Below are 19,060 nucleotides of genomic sequence, written 5' to 3'. Positions count from 1 at the left end.
CCTATATAAGCTATTTGTCTGATTCTCATACATGTGTAGCCTGCAACAACGATTAGGACATCCACCCCAACTTCTGAATTCGTCTGCGTTGACCGCACCAAAGGTGCACGCCTTGGTGCTCACCAAAATCCGACTTCCGACTTCTTCTGCTATGCGGGGTCTTTGAGGTTGGCGCAGTGCGCACAACCAGGGGAGTCAACCCACCGAATGCAACACCTCCCCTATATAAGCTATTTGTCTGATTCTCATACATGCGTAGACTGCAGCAATGATTAGGACATCCACCCCAACTTTTGACTTCTTAAACAAGACAGGGTCTTTGAAGTTGGTGCAGTGCACACAACCAGGGGAGTCGACCCATCAAACGCAACACCTCCCCTATATAAAGCTATTTGTCCGATTCTCATACGTGTAGTCTGCAGCAGCGATTAGGACATCGACCCCAACTTCCGAATTCGTTTGCATTGACCGCACCAAAGGTGCACGCCTTGGTGTGCACCCTGGAGTGCACTTTGGTGCTCACCTCGGTGCACACTTTGGTGTGCACCTCGGTGTGCACCAAAGGTGCGCACCTTGGAGCGCACCAAAGGTGTACACTTTGGAGCGCACCACATAGGGTCTTTGAGAGGTTGGCGCAGTGCGCACACCAAGGTGGGTGTTGAGGTGCGTGCCGAGGTGGGTGGGTGCTAGGGTGCGCTCCATGGTGGGTGCCAGGGTGGGTGCGTGCTAGGGTGGATTCCAAAGAGGGTCATAGGGTGGGTGCCAAGGTGGGTTGGTGATATAGTGGGTTCAAAGGTGGGTACTAGGGTGGGTTCCAAGGTGGGTCACAAGTTGGGTGCCAGGATGCGTGGGTGTTAGGTTGGGTGCCAAGGTGGGCTCCTGCGTGGGTGGGTGCTAGGGTGGGTTTCAAGGTGGACGCGAGGGCGGGTGCCAAGGTGGGTAACAAGTTGGGTGTTAGGATGGGTGAGTGCTAGAGTGGGTGCCAAGGTGGGTGGGTGCTAAGGTGGATGCCAAGGTGGTTCACAGGGTGGGTGGGTTCTAGGGTGAGTTCCAAGGTGGGTCACAGGTTCAGTGCTAGGGTGGGTGTCAAGGCGGGTGTCGAGGTGCCTGGGTGCTAGGGTGTGGATGCCAATGTGGGTCATAGGGTGGGTACTAGGGTGGGCTGCAATGTGGGTGCCAAGGTGGGTAACATGCTCGGTGGGTTCTAAATTGGGTGCCAGGGTGGGTGTGCACCCACCTTGCCCGAGGTGGGTGCCAAGGTGCCAGTGTGGGTGGGTGCTAAGGTGGATGCCAAGGTGGGTGAGAAGGTGGGTGATAGGTTGAGTGGTAGGATGGGTGGGTGCCAAGATGGGTCACAGGGTGGGTGCAAGGGTGGGTAGGTGCTAGGGTTGGTGTCAGGGTGGGTGGGTGCTAGGTTGGGTTCCAAGGTGGGTGCGAGGGTGAGTGTCAAGGTGGGTCACAGGTTAGGTGCTAGGATGGGTGAGTGCTAGGGTGCAAAGGTGCCAGGGTGGGTGCTAGGATGGGTCGATGCTAGGGTGAGTGGCAAGGTGGGTCCACAAGTGTCAAGGTGGGTGCCGAGGTGGGTGCCAAGTCGGCGACTGCTATGGTGGATGCCAAGGTGGGTCACGGGGTGGGTGCCAAGTTGCTAGGTTGGGTTCCAAGGTGGGTGCCAACGTGGGTGCTAGGGTGCGTGGGTTAAAGGGTGTGTCACAACGTGGGTGCCAGGATGGGTGCGCACCCACACTGGCCAAGACGGGTGCGGGTGCAAGGTTGGGTTCCAAGCCCGGTCACAGGCTGGGTGCTAGGATGGGTGGGTGCCAAGGTGGGCACCAGGGTGGGTGCACCCACCCTGGCCAAGGTGGGTCACGGGGTGGGTCCTAGGGTGGGTAACGGGGTGGGTACTAAGGTGCGTGCCAAGGTGGGTCATAGGGTGGGTGCCAAGGTGGGCACCAGGGTGGGTGTGCACCAACCCTAGCCAGGGTAGGTCACGGGGTGGTTGTCGGGGTGGGCGTCAAGGAGCCAAGGTGGGTGGCAAGTAGCCAAGTTGCGTGCCAAGGTGGGTGTCGGGGTGGGTGCCAAGGATCCAAGGTGGGTGCCAAGGAACCAAGGTGGGTGTCTGGGTGGGTGCCGAGGTGGGAGCCAGGGTGGGTCCCAAGGTGAGTGCAAAGGTGGGTGCCAGGGTCAAGGTGAGTGCCAATGTGGGTTCCAAGGTGCCAGGGTCAGGGTGAGTGCCAATGTGGGTTCAAAGGTGCTAAGTTGGGTGCGAGGTTGGGTGCGAGGGTGGGTGGGTGCCAAGGTGTGCTAGGTGGAAGCCCGGGTGGGTCGGCATCCCATGGGTGTCGAGTTGGGTGCCTGATGGGTGCTTCTTGTCAAGTTTTAGTCGTCGGGACTCATTTCGAGCCTTAGAGGTCGTTTCTTGTCCGGTTGCCCTGTCTTCGACCTGGGAACCCAATTTTGGTCCTCGGGTCCCATTTTTTTTTGTCTCGCATCCCACTTTTGGCCTGTGGCCTTTTCGGGGTCGATTCTCGTTTTGGGCATCAGAGCATGTTTCTTCTCCTAAAACCCAATATTTGTTTATTAAGTCTCGGAACACATTTTTGTTCTCGTGGACCCATCATGGGTCTTGGAACGCATTTGTGGTCCTTGGGTCCCATTTTGCATCCCGAAACTTGTGTTTTGGTGCTTGATCCCTATTTTGGGTGCCCACCTTGCACCAAGTGCGCACCCGGGGCAAACCGAGCGCCTTGGTGCACCGGGGCAAGATCGAGCGTGCACCCGAGGCGCCCCGAACATGCACCAAGGTGCACTCGGCCCACATGTGAGCGCAGGTCGTTGCGCCCGAGGTGGTGTGTGGGCACCGCGTTGCAGACGGGACACTGCACGCACACGACGCCCCCTCCAGGTGCACGCACGTAGGCCGGGCCGGGTGCACACCCGACGCCCTAGCAAGGTGCGCGCACCCGGGCAGGGCTCACACTTGGCGAACGGGGCGCACTTCGCGAGGGAGGGTGTGCACCTCGACGGGGGTGGGTGGCCGGGGTGGATTCGCACGTGGGTCGCGGTTTGCTAAGTACACACTGCGACAAGCTCATAACGGGTGCGATCATACCAGCATTAGTGCACCGGATCCCATCAGAACTCCGCAGTTAAGCGCGCTTGGGCCGGAGTAGTACTGGGATGGGTGACCTCCCGGGAAGTCCCGGTGTTGCACCCTTTTTTAGTTTTTCGCCGGGCGTCGCAATGCTATTTGAATAAACCTTTTGCCCGTTTGCGTTCTCGTCGGGGCCGGGCCGGGCCGGGGTGCGCTGCCCGCACTACCGCGCGCGCGGGGGCGACACCGAGCGCGCACCCGAGGCGCCCCGAGCACACAGGCCACGGTGCAACCCGGGCGTTGTGCGCGCACCCCGGTGCGCCCGAGGTGCTGCGCGCGCACCCAGGTGAAATCGGTGTGCACCTCGGCCAGTGCGCGCTCGGTCGAGTCGCGCACGTTGGCCAAGGTGCACGGTGATGTTTCTTACTCTAAGGTTCCGCACCAGACGCCCGGGACAGGTGAGCGAAGCTGGGCGGGGCCGGGTGCGCGGCCGGGGCAGGTGCACGCAGCTGGAGAGAGCTTTGGAGCACACTTCGGAGCGCACCAATGATGCGCTCCATTCAAAAGTTTCCTGAAAAGGCAAAAAAAGTTGAGATTATAGAATTTCCCACTTGAGAGATTGTAAAAAAAAAAAATTTAAAATGAAGGAAACGCGGGTGCCAAGGTGTGCGCAGCCCAGCCAAGGTGTGCGCACCAAGGCGCCCACCCTGGCGAAGGTGCACGCAAGGTGCGCACCCGAGGCAAACCGGACAATTAACCCAACTTTCGACTTCGCGCGCACCTTGGAGCGCACTTCGGAGCGCTCCTTGGTGCGCACCAATCTTGGGCACCTCGGAGTGCACCATGGCGCCCACCAAGGTGCGCACCCGGGGCAAACCGAGCTCCGACTTCGTGCGCACCTTGGAGCGCACGAAAGGTGCGCACCATGGCGCCCACCAAGGTGCGCAGCCCAGCCAAGGCGTGCGCATCAAGGTGCGCACCCTGGCGAAGGTGCGCACCCGGGGCAAACCGAGCTCCGACTTCGTGCGCACCTTGGAGCGCACAAAAGGTGCGCAACCCAGCCAAGGTGTGCGCACCCCGGTCAAACCGAGCTCCGAATCGTGCGCACCAGAGGTGCACGCCATCGTGCGCACCTTGGAGCACACTTCGGAGCCCTCCTTGGTGCGCGCCGATGTTGCGCACCTCGGAGCGCACCCGGGGAAAACAATGCAATTAACCCGACTTTCGACTTCGTGGGCACCTCGGAGCGCTCTCGGGTTCGCACCTCGGAGCACACCGAGGTGCGCACCTTTGATGCGCTGCCTTCACCAATTTCCAGAAAAGGCAAGAAAACATTGAGAAGGTGTGCGCACCGAGGTGCCCACCCTGGCGAAGGTGCACGCGAGGTGCGCACCCGGGGCAAACCGGGCTCCGACTTCGTGCACGCCGCACCTTGGAGCACACTTCGGAGCGCTCCTTGGTGCGCACCAGGGCGCGCAACCCAGCCGAGGTGCCCACCCCGGCGAAGGTGCACGCGAGGTGCGCACCCGGGGCAAACCGGGCTCCGACTTCGTGCACGCCATGGTGCCCACCGCGGCGAAGGTGCACGCGAGGTGCGCACCCGGGGCAAACCGGGCTCCGACTTCGTGCACGCCGCACCTTGGAGCACACTTCGGAGCGCTCCTTGGTGCGCACCATGGTGCCCACCAGGGCGCGCAACCCCGCCGAAGGTGCACGCGAGGTGCGCACCCGGGGCAAACCGGGCTCCGACTTCGTGCACGCCGCACCTTGGAGCACACTTCGGAGCGCTCCTTGGTGCGCACCATGGTGCCCACCAGGGCGCGCAACCCCGCCGAAGGTGCACGCGAGGTGCGCACCCGGGGCAAACCGGGCTCCGACTTCGTGCACGCCATGGTGCGCACCGCGGCGAAGGTGCGCACCCGGGGCAAACCGGGCTCCGACTTCGTGCACGCCGCACCTTGGAGCACACTTCGGAGCGCTCCTTGGTGCGCACCAGGGCGCGCAACCCAGCCGAGGTGCCCACCCCGGCGAAGGTGCACGCGAGGTGCGTACCCGGGGCAAACCGGGCTCCGACTTCGTGCACGCCGCACCTTGGAGCACACTTCGGAGCGCTCCTTGGTGCGCACCATGGTGCCCACCAGGCCGCGCAACCCAGCCAAGGTGTGCGCACCAAGGTGCACGCGAGGTGCGCACCCGGGGCAAACCGGGGTCCGACTTCGTGCACGCCGCACCTTGGAGCACACATCGGGGCGCTCCCGGGTTCGCACCGGCGTTGCGCACCGTGGTGGGCACCTCGGAGCACACCAAGGTGGGCAGCGAGGTGCGCACCTTTGATGCGATGCCTTCACTAATTTCCATAAAAGGCAAAAAAAAAACGAGATTTTAAAATTTCCGTTTTGAAAGATAGTGAGAAAAAGGGAATGCTGGTGCCATCTTGAGCCCGCCCTGGTGCGCAGCCCAGCCAAGGTGTGCGCACCAAGGTGCCCACCCTGGCGAAGGTGCGCGCCCGGGCAATTAACCCAACTTCCAACTTCGCGCGCGCCAGGGTGGGAGCGCACCCAACAACCGGGCCTGGGAAGAGCCAATGCGAGAAACCCCACCAAACGCTCTGACAAAAAAAGAGGGGGCGCTCCAGTAACCCCGCTTCGGAGCGCACCCTGGGCAAACCCAGCCAAGGTGCCCACCCCGGCCAAGGTGCAGGCGAGGTGCGCACCCGGGGCAAACCGGGCTCCGACAACGTGCACGCCGCACCTTGGAGCACACTTCGTAGCGCTCCCGGGTGCGCACCTCAGAGCACACCAAGGTGGGCAGCGAGGTGCGCACCTTTGATGCGCTGCCTTCACTAATTTCCAGAAAAGGCAAAAAAAAAAGGAGATTTTAAAATTTCCGTTTTGAAAGATAGTGAAAAAAACGGAACGCGCGTGCCATCTTGAGCCCGCCCTGGTGCGCAGCCCAGGTAAGGTGCCCACCCTGGCAAAGGTGCGCACCCGGGCAATTAACCCTACTTCCGACTTCGTGCGCGCCAGGGTGGCAACCGGGCCTCGGAAGAGCCAATGCGAGAAACCCCACCAAACGCTCCGACAAAAAAAGAGGCGGCGCTCCAATAACCCCGCTTCGGAGCGCAGCCGGGGCAAACCCAGCCAAGGTGCCCACCCCGACGAAGGTGCACGCGAGGTGCGCACCCGGGGCAAACCGGGCTCCGACAACGTGCACGCAGCACCTTGGAGCACACTTCGAAGCACTCCCGGGTGCCCACCGGCGTTGCGCACCGTGGTGGGCAGCGAGGTGCGCACCTTTGATGCGCTGCCTTCACTAATTTCCAGAAAAAGGCAAAAAAAAATGAGATTTTAAAATTTCCGTTTTGAAAGATAGTGAAAAAAAAGGAACGCGGGTGCCATCTTGAGCCCGCCCTGGTGCGCAGCCCAGGCAAGGCATGCGCACCAAGGTGCCCACCCGAGGTGCACACCCGGGGCAAACCGGGCTCCGACTTCGTGCAGGCCGCACCTTGGAGCACACTTCGGAGCGCTCCTTGGTGCGCACCATGGTGCCCACCAGGGCGCGCAACCCAGCCAAGGTCTGCACACCAAGGTGCCCACCCCGGCGAAGGTGCACGCGAGGTGCGCACCCGGGGCAAACCGGGCTCCGACTTCGTGCACGCCATGGTGCCCACCGCGGCGAAGGTGCACGCGAGGTGCGCACCCGGGGCAAACCGGGCTCCGACTTCGTGCACGCCGCACCTTGGAGCACACTTCGGAGCGCTCCTTGGTGCGCACCATGGTGCCCACCAGGGCGCGCAACCCAGCCAAGGTGTGCGCACCAAGGTGCACGCGAGGTGCGCACCCGGGGCAAACCGGGGTCCGACTTCGTGCACGCCGCACCTTGGAGCACACATCGGAGCGCTCCCAGGTTCGCACCAGCGTTGCGCACCTTTGATGCGCTGCCTTCACTAATTTCCAGAAAAGGCAAAAAAAAACGATATTTTAAAATTTCCGTTCTGAAAGATAGTGAAAAAAACGGAACGCGGGTGCCATCTTGAGCCCTTCCTGGTGCGCAGCCCAGGCAAGTTGTGCGCACCAAGGTGCCCACCCTGGCGGAGGTGCGCGCCCGGGGCAAACCGGGCTCCGACTTCGTGCACTGCATGGTGCCCACCAAGGCGCGCAACCCAGCCAAGGTGCCCACCGCAGCGAAGGTGCACGCGAGGTGCACACCCGGGGCAAACCGGGCTCCGACTTCGTGCACGCCGCACCTTGGAGCACACTTCAGAGCGCTCCTTGGTGCGCACCAGGGCGCGCAACCCAGCCGAGGTGCCCACCCCGGCGAAGGTGCACGCGAGGTGCGCACCCGGGGCAAACCGGGCTCCGACTTCGTGCACGCCATGGTGCCCACCGCGGCGAAGGTGCGCACCCGGGGCAAACCGGGCTCCGACTTCGTGCACGCCGCACCTTGGAGCACACTTCGGAGCGCTCCTTGGTGCGCACCATGGTGCCCACCAGGCCGCGCAACCCAGCCAAGGTGTGCGCACCAAGGTGCACGCGAGGTGCGCACCCGGGGCAAACCGGGGTCCGACTTCGTGCACGCCGCACCTTGGAGCACACATCGGGGCGCTCCCGGGTTCGCACCGGCGTTGCGCACCGTGGTGGGCACCTCGGAGCACACCAAGGTGGGCAGCGAGGTGCGCACCTTTGATGCGATGCCTTCACTAATTTCCATAAAAGGCAAAAAAAAAATGAGATTTTAAAATTTCCGTTTTGAAAGATAGTGAGAAAAAGGGAATGCTGGTGCCATCTTGAGCCCGCCCTGGTGCGCAGCCCAGCCAAGGTTTGCGCACCAAGGTGCCCACCCTGGCGAAGGTGCGCGCCCGGGCAATTAACCCAACTTCCAACTTCGCGCGCGCCAGGGTGGGAGCGCACCCAACAACCGGGCCTGGGAAGAGCCAATGCGAGAAACCCCACCAAACTCTCTGACAAAAAAAGAGGGGGCGCTCCAGTAACCCCGCTTCGGAGCGCACCCTGGGCAAACCCAGCCAAGGTGCCCACCCCGGCCAAGGTGCAGGCGAGGTGCGCACCCGGGGCAAACCGGGCTCCGACAACGTGCACGCCGCACCTTGGAGCACACTTCGTAGCGCTCCCGGGTGCGCACCTCAGAGCACACCAAGGTGGGCAGCGAGGTGCGCACCTTTGATGCGCTGCCTTCACTAATTTCCAGAAAAGGCAAAAAAAAAAGGAGATTTTAAAATTTCCGTTTTGAAAGATAGTGAAAAAAACGGAACGCGCGTGCCATCTTGAGCCCGCCCTGGTGCGCAGCCCAGGTAAGGTGCCACCCTGGCAAAGGTGCGCACCCGGGCAATTAACCCTACTTCCGACTTCGTGCGCGCCAGGGTGGCAACCGGGCCTCGGAAGAGCCAATGCGAGAAACCCCACCAAACGCTCCGACAAAAAAAGAGGCGGCGCTCCAATAACCCCGCTTCGGAGCGCAGCCGGGGCAAACCAAGCCAAGGTGCCCACCCCGACGAAGGTGCACGCGAGGTGCGCACCCGGGGCAAACCGGGCTCCGACAACGTGCACGCAGCACCTTGGAGCACACTTCGAAGCACTCCCGGGTGCCCACCGGCGTTGCGCACCGTGGTGGGCAGCGAGGTGCGCACCTTTGATGCGCTGCCTTCACTAATTTCCAGAAAAAGGCAAAAAAAAATGAGATTTTAAAATTTCCGTTTTGAAAGATAGTGAAAAAAAAGGAACGCGGGTGCCATCTTGAGCCCGCCCTGGTGCGCAGCCCAGGCAAGGCATGCGCACCAAGGTGCCCACCCGAGGTGCACACCCGGGGCAAACCGGGCTCCGACTTCGTGCAGGCCGCACCTTGGAGCACACTTCGGAGCGCTCCTTGGTGCGCACCATGGTGCCCACCAGGGCGCACCCGGGGCAAACCGGGCTCCGACTTCGTGCACGCCGCACCTTGGAGCACACATCGGAGCGCTCCCAGGTTCGCACCAGCGTTGCGCACCTTTGATGCGCTGCCTTCACTAATTTCCAGAAAAGGCAAAAAAAAACGATATTTTAAAATTTCCGTTCTGAAAGATAGTGAAAAAAACGGAACGCGGGTGCCATCTTGAGCCCTTCCTGGTGCGCAGCCCAGGCAAGTTGTGCGCACCAAGGTGCCCACCCTGGCGGAGGTGCGCGCCCGGGGCAAACCGGGCTCCGACTTCGTGCACTGCATGGTGCCCACCAAGGCGCGCAACCCAGCCAAGGTGCCCACCGCAGCGAAGGTGCACGCGAGGTGCGCACCCGAGGTGCACACCCGGGGCAAACCGGGCTCCGACTTCGTGCACGCCGCACCTTGGAGCACACTTCAGAGCGCTCCTTGGTACGCACCAGGGCGCGCAACCCAGCCAAGGTGCTCACCCCGGCGAAGGTGCACGCGAGGTGCGCACCCGGGGCAAACCGGGCTCGGACTTCGTGCACGCCGCACCTTGGAGCACACATCGGAGCGCTCCCGGGTTCGCACCAGCATTGCGCACCTTTGATGCGCTGCCTTCACTAATTTCCAGAAAAGGCAAAAAAAAGAAAAAAATGAGATTTTAAAATTTCCGTTTTGAAAGATAGTGAAAAAAACGGAACGCGGGTGCCATCTTGAGCCCGCCCTGGTGTGCAGCCCAGGCAAGTTGTGCGCACCAAGGCACCCACCCTGGCCAAGGTGGGTCACGGGGTGGGTCCTAGGGTGGGTAACGGGGTGGGTACTAAGGTGCGTGCCAAGGTGGGTCATAGGGTGGGTGCCAAGGTGGGCACCAGGGTGGGTGTGCACCAACCCTAGCCAGGGTAGGTCACGGGGTGGTTGTCGGGGTGGGCGTCAAGGAGCCAAGGTGGGTGGCAAGTAGCCAAGTTGCGTGCCAAGGTGGGTGTCGGGGTGGGTGCCAAGGATCCAAGGTGGGTGCCAAGGAACCAAGGTGGGTGTCTGGGTGGGTGCCGAGGTGGGAGCCAGGGTGGGTCCCAAGGTGAGTGCAAAGGTGGGTGCCAGGGTCAAGGTGAGTGCCAATGTGGGTTCCAAGGTGCCAGGGTCAGGGTGAGTGCCAATGTGGGTTCAAAGGTGCTAAGTTGGGTGCGAGGTTGGGTGCGAGGGTGGGTGGGTGCCAAGGTGTGCTAGGTGGAAGCCCGGGTGGGTCGGCATCCCATGGGTGTCGAGTTGGGTGCCTGATGGGTGCTTCTTGTCAAGTTTTAGTCGTCGGGACTCATTTCGAGCCTTAGAGGTCGTTTCTTGTCCGGTTGCCCTGTCTTCGACCTGGGAACCCAATTTTGGTCCTCGGGTCCCATTTTTTTTTGTCTCGCATCCCACTTTTGGCCTGTGGCCTTTTCGGGGTCGATTCTCGTTTTGGGCATCAGAGCATGTTTCTTCTCCTAAAACCCAATATTTGTTTATTAAGTCTCGGAACACATTTTTGTTCTCGTGGACCCATCATGGGTCTTGGAACGCATTTGTGGTCCTTGGGTCCCATTTTGCATCCCGAAACTTGTGTTTTGGTGCTTGATCCCTATTTTGGGTGCCCACCTTGCACCAAGTGCGCACCCGGGGCAAACCGAGCGCCTTGGTGCACCGGGGCAAGATCGAGCGTGCACCCGAGGCGCCCCGAACATGCACCAAGGTGCACTCGGCCCACATGTGAGCGCAGGTCGTTGCGCCCGAGGTGGTGTGTGGGCACCGCGTTGCAGACGGGACACTGCACGCATACGACGCCCCCTCCAGGTGCACGCACGTAGGCCGGGCCGGGTGCACACCCGACGCCCTAGCAAGGTGCGCGCACCCGGGCAGGGCTCACACTTGGCGAACGGGGCGCACTTCGCGAGGGAGGGTGTGCACCTCGACGGGGGTGGGTGGCCGGGGTGGATTCGCACGTGGGTCGCGGTTTGCTAAGTACACACTGCGACAAGCTCATAACGGGTGCGATCATACCAGCGTTAGTGCACCGGATCCCATCAGAACTCCGCAGTTAAGCGCGCTTGGGCCGGAGTAGTACTGGGATGGGTGACCTCCCGGGAAGTCCCGGTGTTGCACCCTTTTTTAGTTTTTCGCCGGGCGTCGCAATGCTATTTGAATAAACCTTTTGCCCGTTTGCGTTCTCGTCGGGGCCGGGCCGGGCCGGGGTGCGCTGCCCGCACTACCGCGCGCGCGGGGGGCGACACCGAGCGCGCACCCGAGGCGCCCCGAGCACACAGGCCACGGTGCAACCCGGGCGTTGTGCGCGCACCCCGGTGCGCCCGAGGTGCTGCGCGCGCACCCAGGTGAAATCGGTGTGCACCTCGGCCAGTGCGCGCTCGGTCGAGTCGCGCACGTTGGCCAAGGTGCACGGTGATGTTTCTTACTCTAAGGTTCCGCACCAGACGCCCGGGACAGGTGAGCGAAGCTGGGCGGGGCCGGGTGCGCGGCCGGGGCAGGTGCACGCAGCTGGAGAGAGCTTTGGAGCACACTTCGGAGCGCACCAATGATGCGCTCCATTCAAAAGTTTCCTGAAAAGGCAAAAAAAGTTGAGATTATAGAATTTCCCACTTGAGAGATTGTAAAAAAAAAAAATTTAAAATGAAGGAAACGCGGGTGCCAAGGTGTGCGCAGCCCAGCCAAGGTGTGCGCACCAAGGCGCCCACCCTGGCGAAGGTGCACGCAAGGTGCGCACCCGAGGCAAACCGGACAATTAACCCAACTTTCGACTTCGCGCGCACCTTGGAGCGCACTTCGGAGCGCTCCTTGGTGCGCACCAATCTTGGGCACCTCGGAGTGCACCATGGCGCCCACCAAGGTGCGCACCCGGGGCAAACCGAGCTCCGACTTCGTGCGCACCTTGGAGCGCACGAAAGGTGCGCACCATGGCGCCCACCAAGGTGCGCAGCCCAGCCAAGGCGTGCGCATCAAGGTGCGCACCCTGGCGAAGGTGCGCACCCGGGGCAAACCGAGCTCCGACTTCGTGCGCACCTTGGAGCGCACAAAAGGTGCGCAACCCAGCCAAGGTGTGCGCACCCCGGTCAAACCGAGCTCCGAATCGTGCGCACCAGAGGTGCACGCCATCGTGCGCACCTTGGAGCACACTTCGGAGCCCTCCTTGGTGCGCGCCGATGTTGCGCACCTCGGAGCGCACCCGGGGAAAACAATGCAATTAACCCGACTTTCGACTTCGTGGGCACCTCGGAGCGCTCTCGGGTTCGCACCTCGGAGCACACCGAGGTGCGCACCTTTGATGCGCTGCCTTCACCAATTTCCAGAAAAGGCAAGAAAACATTGAGAAGGTGTGCGCACCGAGGTGCCCACCCTGGCGAAGGTGCACGCGAGGTGCGCACCCGGGGCAAACCGGGCTCCGACTTCGTGCACGCCGCACCTTGGAGCACACTTCGGAGCGCTCCTTGGTGCGCACCAGGGCGCGCAACCCAGCCGAGGTGCCCACCCCGGCGAAGGTGACGCGAGGTGCGCACCCGGGGCAAACCGGGCTCCGACTTCGTGCACGCCATGGTGCCCACCGCGGCGAAGGTGCACGCGAGGTGCGCACCCGGGGCAAACCGGGCTCCGACTTCGTGCACGCCGCACCTTGGAGCACACTTCGGAGCGCTCCTTGGTGCGCACCATGGTGCCCACCAGGGCGCGCAACCCCGCCGAAGGTGCACGCGAGGTGCGCACCCGGGGCAAACCGGGCTCCGACTTCGTGCACGCCGCACCTTGGAGCACACTTCGGAGCGCTCCTTGGTGCGCACCATGGTGCCCACCAGGGCGCGCAACCCCGCCGAAGGTGCACGCGAGGTGCGCACCCGGGGCAAACCGGGCTCCGACTTCGTGCACGCCATGGTGCGCACCGCGGCGAAGGTGCGCACCCGGGGCAAACCGGGCTCCGACTTCGTGCACGCCGCACCTTGGAGCACACTTCGGAGCGCTCCTTGGTGCGCACCAGGGCGCGCAACCCAGCCGAGGTGCCCACCCCGGCGAAGGTGCACGCGAGGTGCGTACCCGGGGCAAACCGGGCTCCGACTTCGTGCACGCCGCACCTTGGAGCACACTTCGGAGCGCTCCTTGGTGCGCACCATGGTGCCCACCAGGCCGCGCAACCCAGCCAAGGTGTGCGCACCAAGGTGCACGCGAGGTGCGCACCCGGGGCAAACCGGGGTCCGACTTCGTGCACGCCGCACCTTGGAGCACACATCGGGGCGCTCCCGGGTTCGCACCGGCGTTGCGCACCGTGGTGGGCACCTCGGAGCACACCAAGGTGGGCAGCGAGGTGCGCACCTTTGATGCGATGCCTTCACTAATTTCCATAAAAGGCAAAAAAAAAACGAGATTTTAAAATTTCCGTTTTGAAAGATAGTGAGAAAAAGGGAATGCTGGTGCCATCTTGAGCCCGCCCTGGTGCGCAGCCCAGCCAAGGTGTGCGCACCAAGGTGCCCACCCTGGCGAAGGTGCGCGCCCGGGCAATTAACCCAACTTCCAACTTCGCGCGCGCCAGGGTGGGAGCGCACCCAACAACCGGGCCTGGGAAGAGCCAATGCGAGAAACCCCACCAAACGCTCTGACAAAAAAAGAGGGGGCGCTCCAGTAACCCCGCTTCGGAGCGCACCCTGGGCAAACCCAGCCAAGGTGCCCACCCCGGCCAAGGTGCAGGCGAGGTGCGCACCCGGGGCAAACCGGGCTCCGACAACGTGCACGCCGCACCTTGGAGCACACTTCGTAGCGCTCCCGGGTGCGCACCTCAGAGCACACCAAGGTGGGCAGCGAGGTGCGCACCTTTGATGCGCTGCCTTCACTAATTTCCAGAAAAGGCAAAAAAAAAAGGAGATTTTAAAATTTCCGTTTTGAAAGATAGTGAAAAAAACGGAACGCGCGTGCCATCTTGAGCCCGCCCTGGTGCGCAGCCCAGGTAAGGTGCCCACCCTGGCAAAGGTGCGCACCCGGGCAATTAACCCTACTTCCGACTTCGTGCGCGCCAGGGTGGCAACCGGGCCTCGGAAGAGCCAATGCGAGAAACCCCACCAAACGCTCCGACAAAAAAAGAGGCGGCGCTCCAATAACCCCGCTTCGGAGCGCAGCCGGGGCAAACCCAGCCAAGGTGCCCACCCCGACGAAGGTGCACGCGAGGTGCGCACCCGGGGCAAACCGGGCTCCGACAACGTGCACGCAGCACCTTGGAGCACACTTCGAAGCACTCCCGGGTGCCCACCGGCGTTGCGCACCGTGGTGGGCAGCGAGGTGCGCACCTTTGATGCGCTGCCTTCACTAATTTCCAGAAAAAGGCAAACAAAAATGAGATTTTAAAATTTCCGTTTTGAAAGATAGTGAAAAAAAAGGAACGCGGGTGCCATCTTGAGCCCGCCCTGGTGCGCAGCCCAGGCAAGGCATGCGCACCAAGGTGCCCACCCGAGGTGCACACGCGGGGCAAACCGGGCTCCGACTTCGTGCAGGCCGCACCTTGGAGCACACTTCGGAGCGCTCCTTGGTGCGCACCATGGTGCCCACCAGGGCGCGCAACCCAGCCAAGGTCTGCACACCAAGGTGCCCACCCCGGCGAAGGTGCACGCGAGGTGCGCACCCGGGGCAAACCGGGCTCCGACTTCGTGCACGCCATGGTGCCCACCGCGGCGAAGGTGCACGCGAGGTGCGCACCCGGGGCAAACCGGGCTCCGACTTCGTGCACGCCGCACCTTGGAGCACACTTCGGAGCGCTCCTTGGTGCGCACCATGGTGCCCACCAGGGCGCGCAACCCAGCCAAGGTGTGCGCACCAAGGTGCACGCGAGGTGCGCACCCGGGGCAAACCGGGGTCCGACTTCGTGCACGCCGCACCTTGGAGCACACATCGGAGCGCTCCCAGGTTCGCACCAGCGTTGCGCACCTTTGATGCGCTGCCTTCACTAATTTCCAGAAAAGGCAAAAAAAAACGATATTTTAAAATTTCCGTTCTGAAAGATAGTGAAAAAAACGGAACGCGGGTGCCATCTTGAGCCCTTCCTGGTGCGCAGCCCAGGCAAGTTGTGCGCACCAAGGTGCCCACCCTGGCGGAGGTGCGCGCCCGGGGCAAACCGGGCTCCGACTTCGTGCACTGCATGGTGCCCACCAAGGCGCGCAACCCAGCCAAGGTGCCCACCGCAGCGAAGGTGCACGCGAGGTGCACACCCGGGGCAAACCGGGCTCCGACTTCGTGCACGCCGCACCTTGGAGCACACTTCAGAGCGCTCCTTGGTGCGCACCAGGGCGCGCAACCCAGCCGAGGTGCCCACCCCGTCGAAGGTGCACGCGAGGTGCGCACCCGGGGCAAACCGGGCTCCGACTTCGTGCACGCCATGGTGCCCACCGCGGCGAAGGTGCGCACCCGGGGCAAACCGGGCTCCGACTTCGTGCACGCCGCACCTTGGAGCACACTTCGGAGCGCTCCTTGGTGCGCACCATGGTGCCCACCAGGCCGCGCAACCCAGCCAAGGTGTGCGCACCAAGGTGCACGCGAGGTGCGCACCCGGGGCAAACCGGGGTCCGACTTCGTGCACGCCGCACCTTGGAGCACACATCGGGGCGCTCCCGGGTTCGCACCGGCGTTGCGCACCGTGGTGGGCACCTCGGAGCACACCAAGGTGGGCAGCGAGGTGCGCACCTTTGATGCGATGCCTTCACTAATTTCCATAAAAGGCAAAAAAAAAACGAGATTTTAAAATTTCCGTTTTGAAAGATAGTGAGAAAAAGGGAATGCTGGTGCCATCTTGAGCCCGCCCTGGTGCGCAGCCCAGCCAAGGTTTGCGCACCAAGGTGCCCACCCTGGCGAAGGTGCGCGCTCGGGCAATTAACCCAACTTCCAACTTCGCGCGCGCCAGGGTGGGAGCGCACCCAACAACCGGGCCTGGGAAGAGCCAATGCGAGAAACCCCACCAAACTCTCTGACAAAAAAAGAGGGGGCGCTCCAGTAACCCCGCTTCGGAGCGCACCCTGGGCAAACCCAGCCAAGGTGCCCACCCCGGCCAAGGTGCAGGCGAGGTGCGCACCCGGGGCAAACCGGGCTCCGACAACGTGCACGCCGCACCTTGGAGCACACTTCGTAGCGCTCCCGGGTGCGCACCTCAGAGCACACCAAGGTGGGCAGCGAGGTGCGCACCTTTGATGCGCTGCCTTCACTAATTTCCAGAAAAGGCAAAAAAAAAAGGAGATTTTAAAATTTCCGTTTTGAAAGATAGTGAAAAAAACGGAACGCGCGTGCCATCTTGAGCCCGCCCTGGTGCGCAGCCCAGGTAAGGTGCCACCCTGGCAAAGGTGCGCACCCGGGCAATTAACCCTACTTCCGACTTCGTGCGCGCCAGGGTGGCAACCGGGCCTCGGAAGAGCCAATGCGAGAAACCCCACCAAACGCTCCGACAAAAAAAGAGGCGGCGCTCCAATAACCCCGCTTCGGAGCGCAGCCGGGGCAAAGCAAGCCAAGGTGCCCACCCCGACGAAGGTGCACGCGAGGTGCGCACCCGGGGCAAACCGGGCTCCGACAACGTGCACGCAGCACCTTGGAGCACACTTCGAAGCACTCCCGGGTGCCCACCGGCGTTGCGCACCGTGGTGGGCAGCGAGGTGCGCACCTTTGATGCGCTGCCTTCACTAATTTCCAGAAAAAGGCAAAAAAAAATGAGATTTTAAAATTTCCGTTTTGAAAGATAGTGAAAAAAAAGGAACGCGGGTGCCATCTTGAGCCCGCCCTGGTGCGCAGCCCAGGCAAGGCATGCGCACCAAGGTGCCCACCCGAGGTGCACACCCGGGGCAAACCGGGCTCCGACTTCGTGCAGGCCGCACCTTGGAGCACACTTCGGAGCGCTCCTTGGTGCGCACCATGGTGCCCACCAGGGCGCACCCGGGGCAAACCGGGCTCCGACTTCGTGCACGCCGCACCTTGGAGCACACATCGGAGCGCTCCCAGGTTCGCACCAGCGTTGCGCACCTTTGATGCGCTGCCTTCACTAATTTCCAGAAAAGGCAAAAAAAAACGATATTTTAAAATTTCCGTTCTGAAAGATAGTGAAAAAAACGGAACGCGGGTGCCATCTTGAGCCCTTCCTGGTGCGCAGCCCAGGCAAGTTGTGCGCACCAAGGTGCCCACCCTGGCGGAGGTGCGCGCCCGGGGCAAACCGGGCTCCGACTTCGTGCACTGCATGGTGCCCACCAAGGCGCGCAACCCAGCCAAGGTGCCCACCGCAGCGAAGGTGCACGCGAGGTGCGCACCCGAGGTGCACACCCGGGGCAAACCGGGCTCCGACTTCGTGCACGCCGCACCTTGGAGCACACTTCAGAGCGCTCCTTGGTACGCACCAGGGCGCGCAACCCAGCCAAGGTGCTCACCCCGGCGAAGGTGCACGCGAGGTGCGCACCCGGGGCAAACCGGGCTCGAACTTCGTGCACGCCGCACCTTGGAGCACACATCGGAGCGCTCCCGGGTTCGCACCAGCATTGCGCACCTTTGATGCGCTGCCTTCACTAATTTCCAGAAAAGGCAAAAAAAAGAAAAAAATGAGATTTTAAAATTTCCGTTTTGAAAGATAGTGAAAAAAACGGAACGCGGGTGCCATCTTGAGCCCGCCCTGGTGTGCAGCCCAGGCAAGTTGTGCGCACCAAGGCACCCACCCTGGCCAAGGTGGGTCACGGGGTGGGTCCTAGGGTGGGTAACGGGGTGGGTACTAAGGTGCGTGCCAAGGTGGGTCATAGGGTGGGTGCCAAGGTGGGCACCAGGGTGGGTGTGCACCAACCCTAGCCAGGGTAGGTCACGGGGTGGTTGTCGGGGTGGGCGTCAAGGAGCCAAGGTGGGTGGCAAGTAGCCAAGTTGCGTGCCAAGGTGGGTGTCGGGGTGGGTGCCAAGGATCCAAGGTGGGTGCCAAGGAACCAAGGTGGGTGTCTGGGTGGGTGCCGAGGTGGGAGCCAGGGTGGGTCCCAAGGTGAGTGCAAAGGTGGGTGCCAGGGTCAAGGTGAGTGCCAATGTGGGTTCCAAGGTGCCAGGGTCAGGGTGAGTGCCAATGTGGGTTCAAAGGTGCTAAGTTGGGTGCGAGGTTGGGTGCGAGGGTGGGTGGGTGCCAAGGTGTGCTAGGTGGAAGCCCGGGTGGGTCGGCATCCCATGGGTGTCGAGTTGGGTGCCTGATGGGTGCTTCTTGTCAAGTTTTAGTCGTCGGGACTCATTTCGAGCCTTAGAGGTCGTTTCTTGTCCGGTTGCCCTGTCTTCGACCTGGGAACCCAATTTTGGTCCTCGGGTCCCATTTTTTTTTGTCTCGCATCCCACTTTTGGCCTGTGGCCTTTTCGGGGTCGATTCTCGTTTTGGGCATCAGAGCATGTTTCTTCTCCTAAAACCCAATATTTGTTTATTAAGTCTCGGAACACATTTTTGTTCTCGTGGACCCATCATGGGTCTTGGAACGCATTTGTGGTCCTTGGGTCCCATTTTGCATCCCGAAACTTGTGTTTTGGTGCTTGATCCCTATTTTGGGTGCCCACCTTGCACCAAGTGCGCACCCGGGGCAAACCGAGCGCCTTGGTGCACCGGGGCAAGATTGAGCGTGCACCCGAGGCGCCCCGAACATGCACCAAGGTGCACTCGGCCCACATGTGAGCGCAGGTCGTTGCGCCCGAGGTGGTGTGTGGGCACCGCGTTGCAGACGGGACACTGCACGCACACGACGCCCCCTCCAGGTGCACGCACGTAGGCCGGGCCGGGTGCACACCCGACGCCCTAGCAAGGTGCGCGCACCCGGGCAGGGCTCACACTTGGCGAACGGGGCGCACTTCGCGAGGGAGGGTGTGCACCTCGACGGGGGTGGGTGGCCGGGGTGGATTCGCACGTGGGTCGCGGTTTGCTAAGTACACACTGCGACAAGCTCATAACGGGTGCGATCATACCAGCGTTAGTGCACCGGATCCCATCAGAACTCCGCAGTTAAGCGCGCTTGGGCCGGAGTAGTACTGGGATGGGTGACCTCCCGGGAAGTCCCGGTGTTGCACCCT

At 62.2% G+C, this 19,060-nt stretch overlaps 3 non-coding genes across 3 annotated transcripts; all 3 read left to right on the top strand.

The window, feature by feature from the left end:
* The first annotated feature begins 3,095 nt into the window (after nucleotides 1–3,095).
* Nucleotides 3,096–3,214, top strand: LOC131868506 (5S ribosomal RNA). The gene has a single exon (XR_009366957.1). It is a non-coding gene; the product is annotated as a 5S ribosomal RNA (ribosomal RNA).
* Nucleotides 3,215–11,018: 7,804 nt separating this feature from the next.
* Nucleotides 11,019–11,137, top strand: LOC131868500 (5S ribosomal RNA). The gene has a single exon (XR_009366951.1). It is a non-coding gene; the product is annotated as a 5S ribosomal RNA (ribosomal RNA).
* A 7,804-nt stretch (nucleotides 11,138–18,941) lies between these two features.
* LOC131868499 (5S ribosomal RNA) lies at nucleotides 18,942–19,060 on the top strand. The gene has a single exon (XR_009366950.1). It is a non-coding gene; the product is annotated as a 5S ribosomal RNA (ribosomal RNA).

This window comes from Cryptomeria japonica, unplaced genomic scaffold, assembly GCF_030272615.1.
Source record: "Cryptomeria japonica unplaced genomic scaffold, Sugi_1.0 HiC_scaffold_208, whole genome shotgun sequence".
Classification (NCBI taxonomy): domain Eukaryota; kingdom Viridiplantae; phylum Streptophyta; class Pinopsida; order Cupressales; family Cupressaceae; genus Cryptomeria; species Cryptomeria japonica.
Note: the sequence above shows the minus strand (reverse complement) of the source record. Positions and strands in the feature narration are given on the sequence as shown.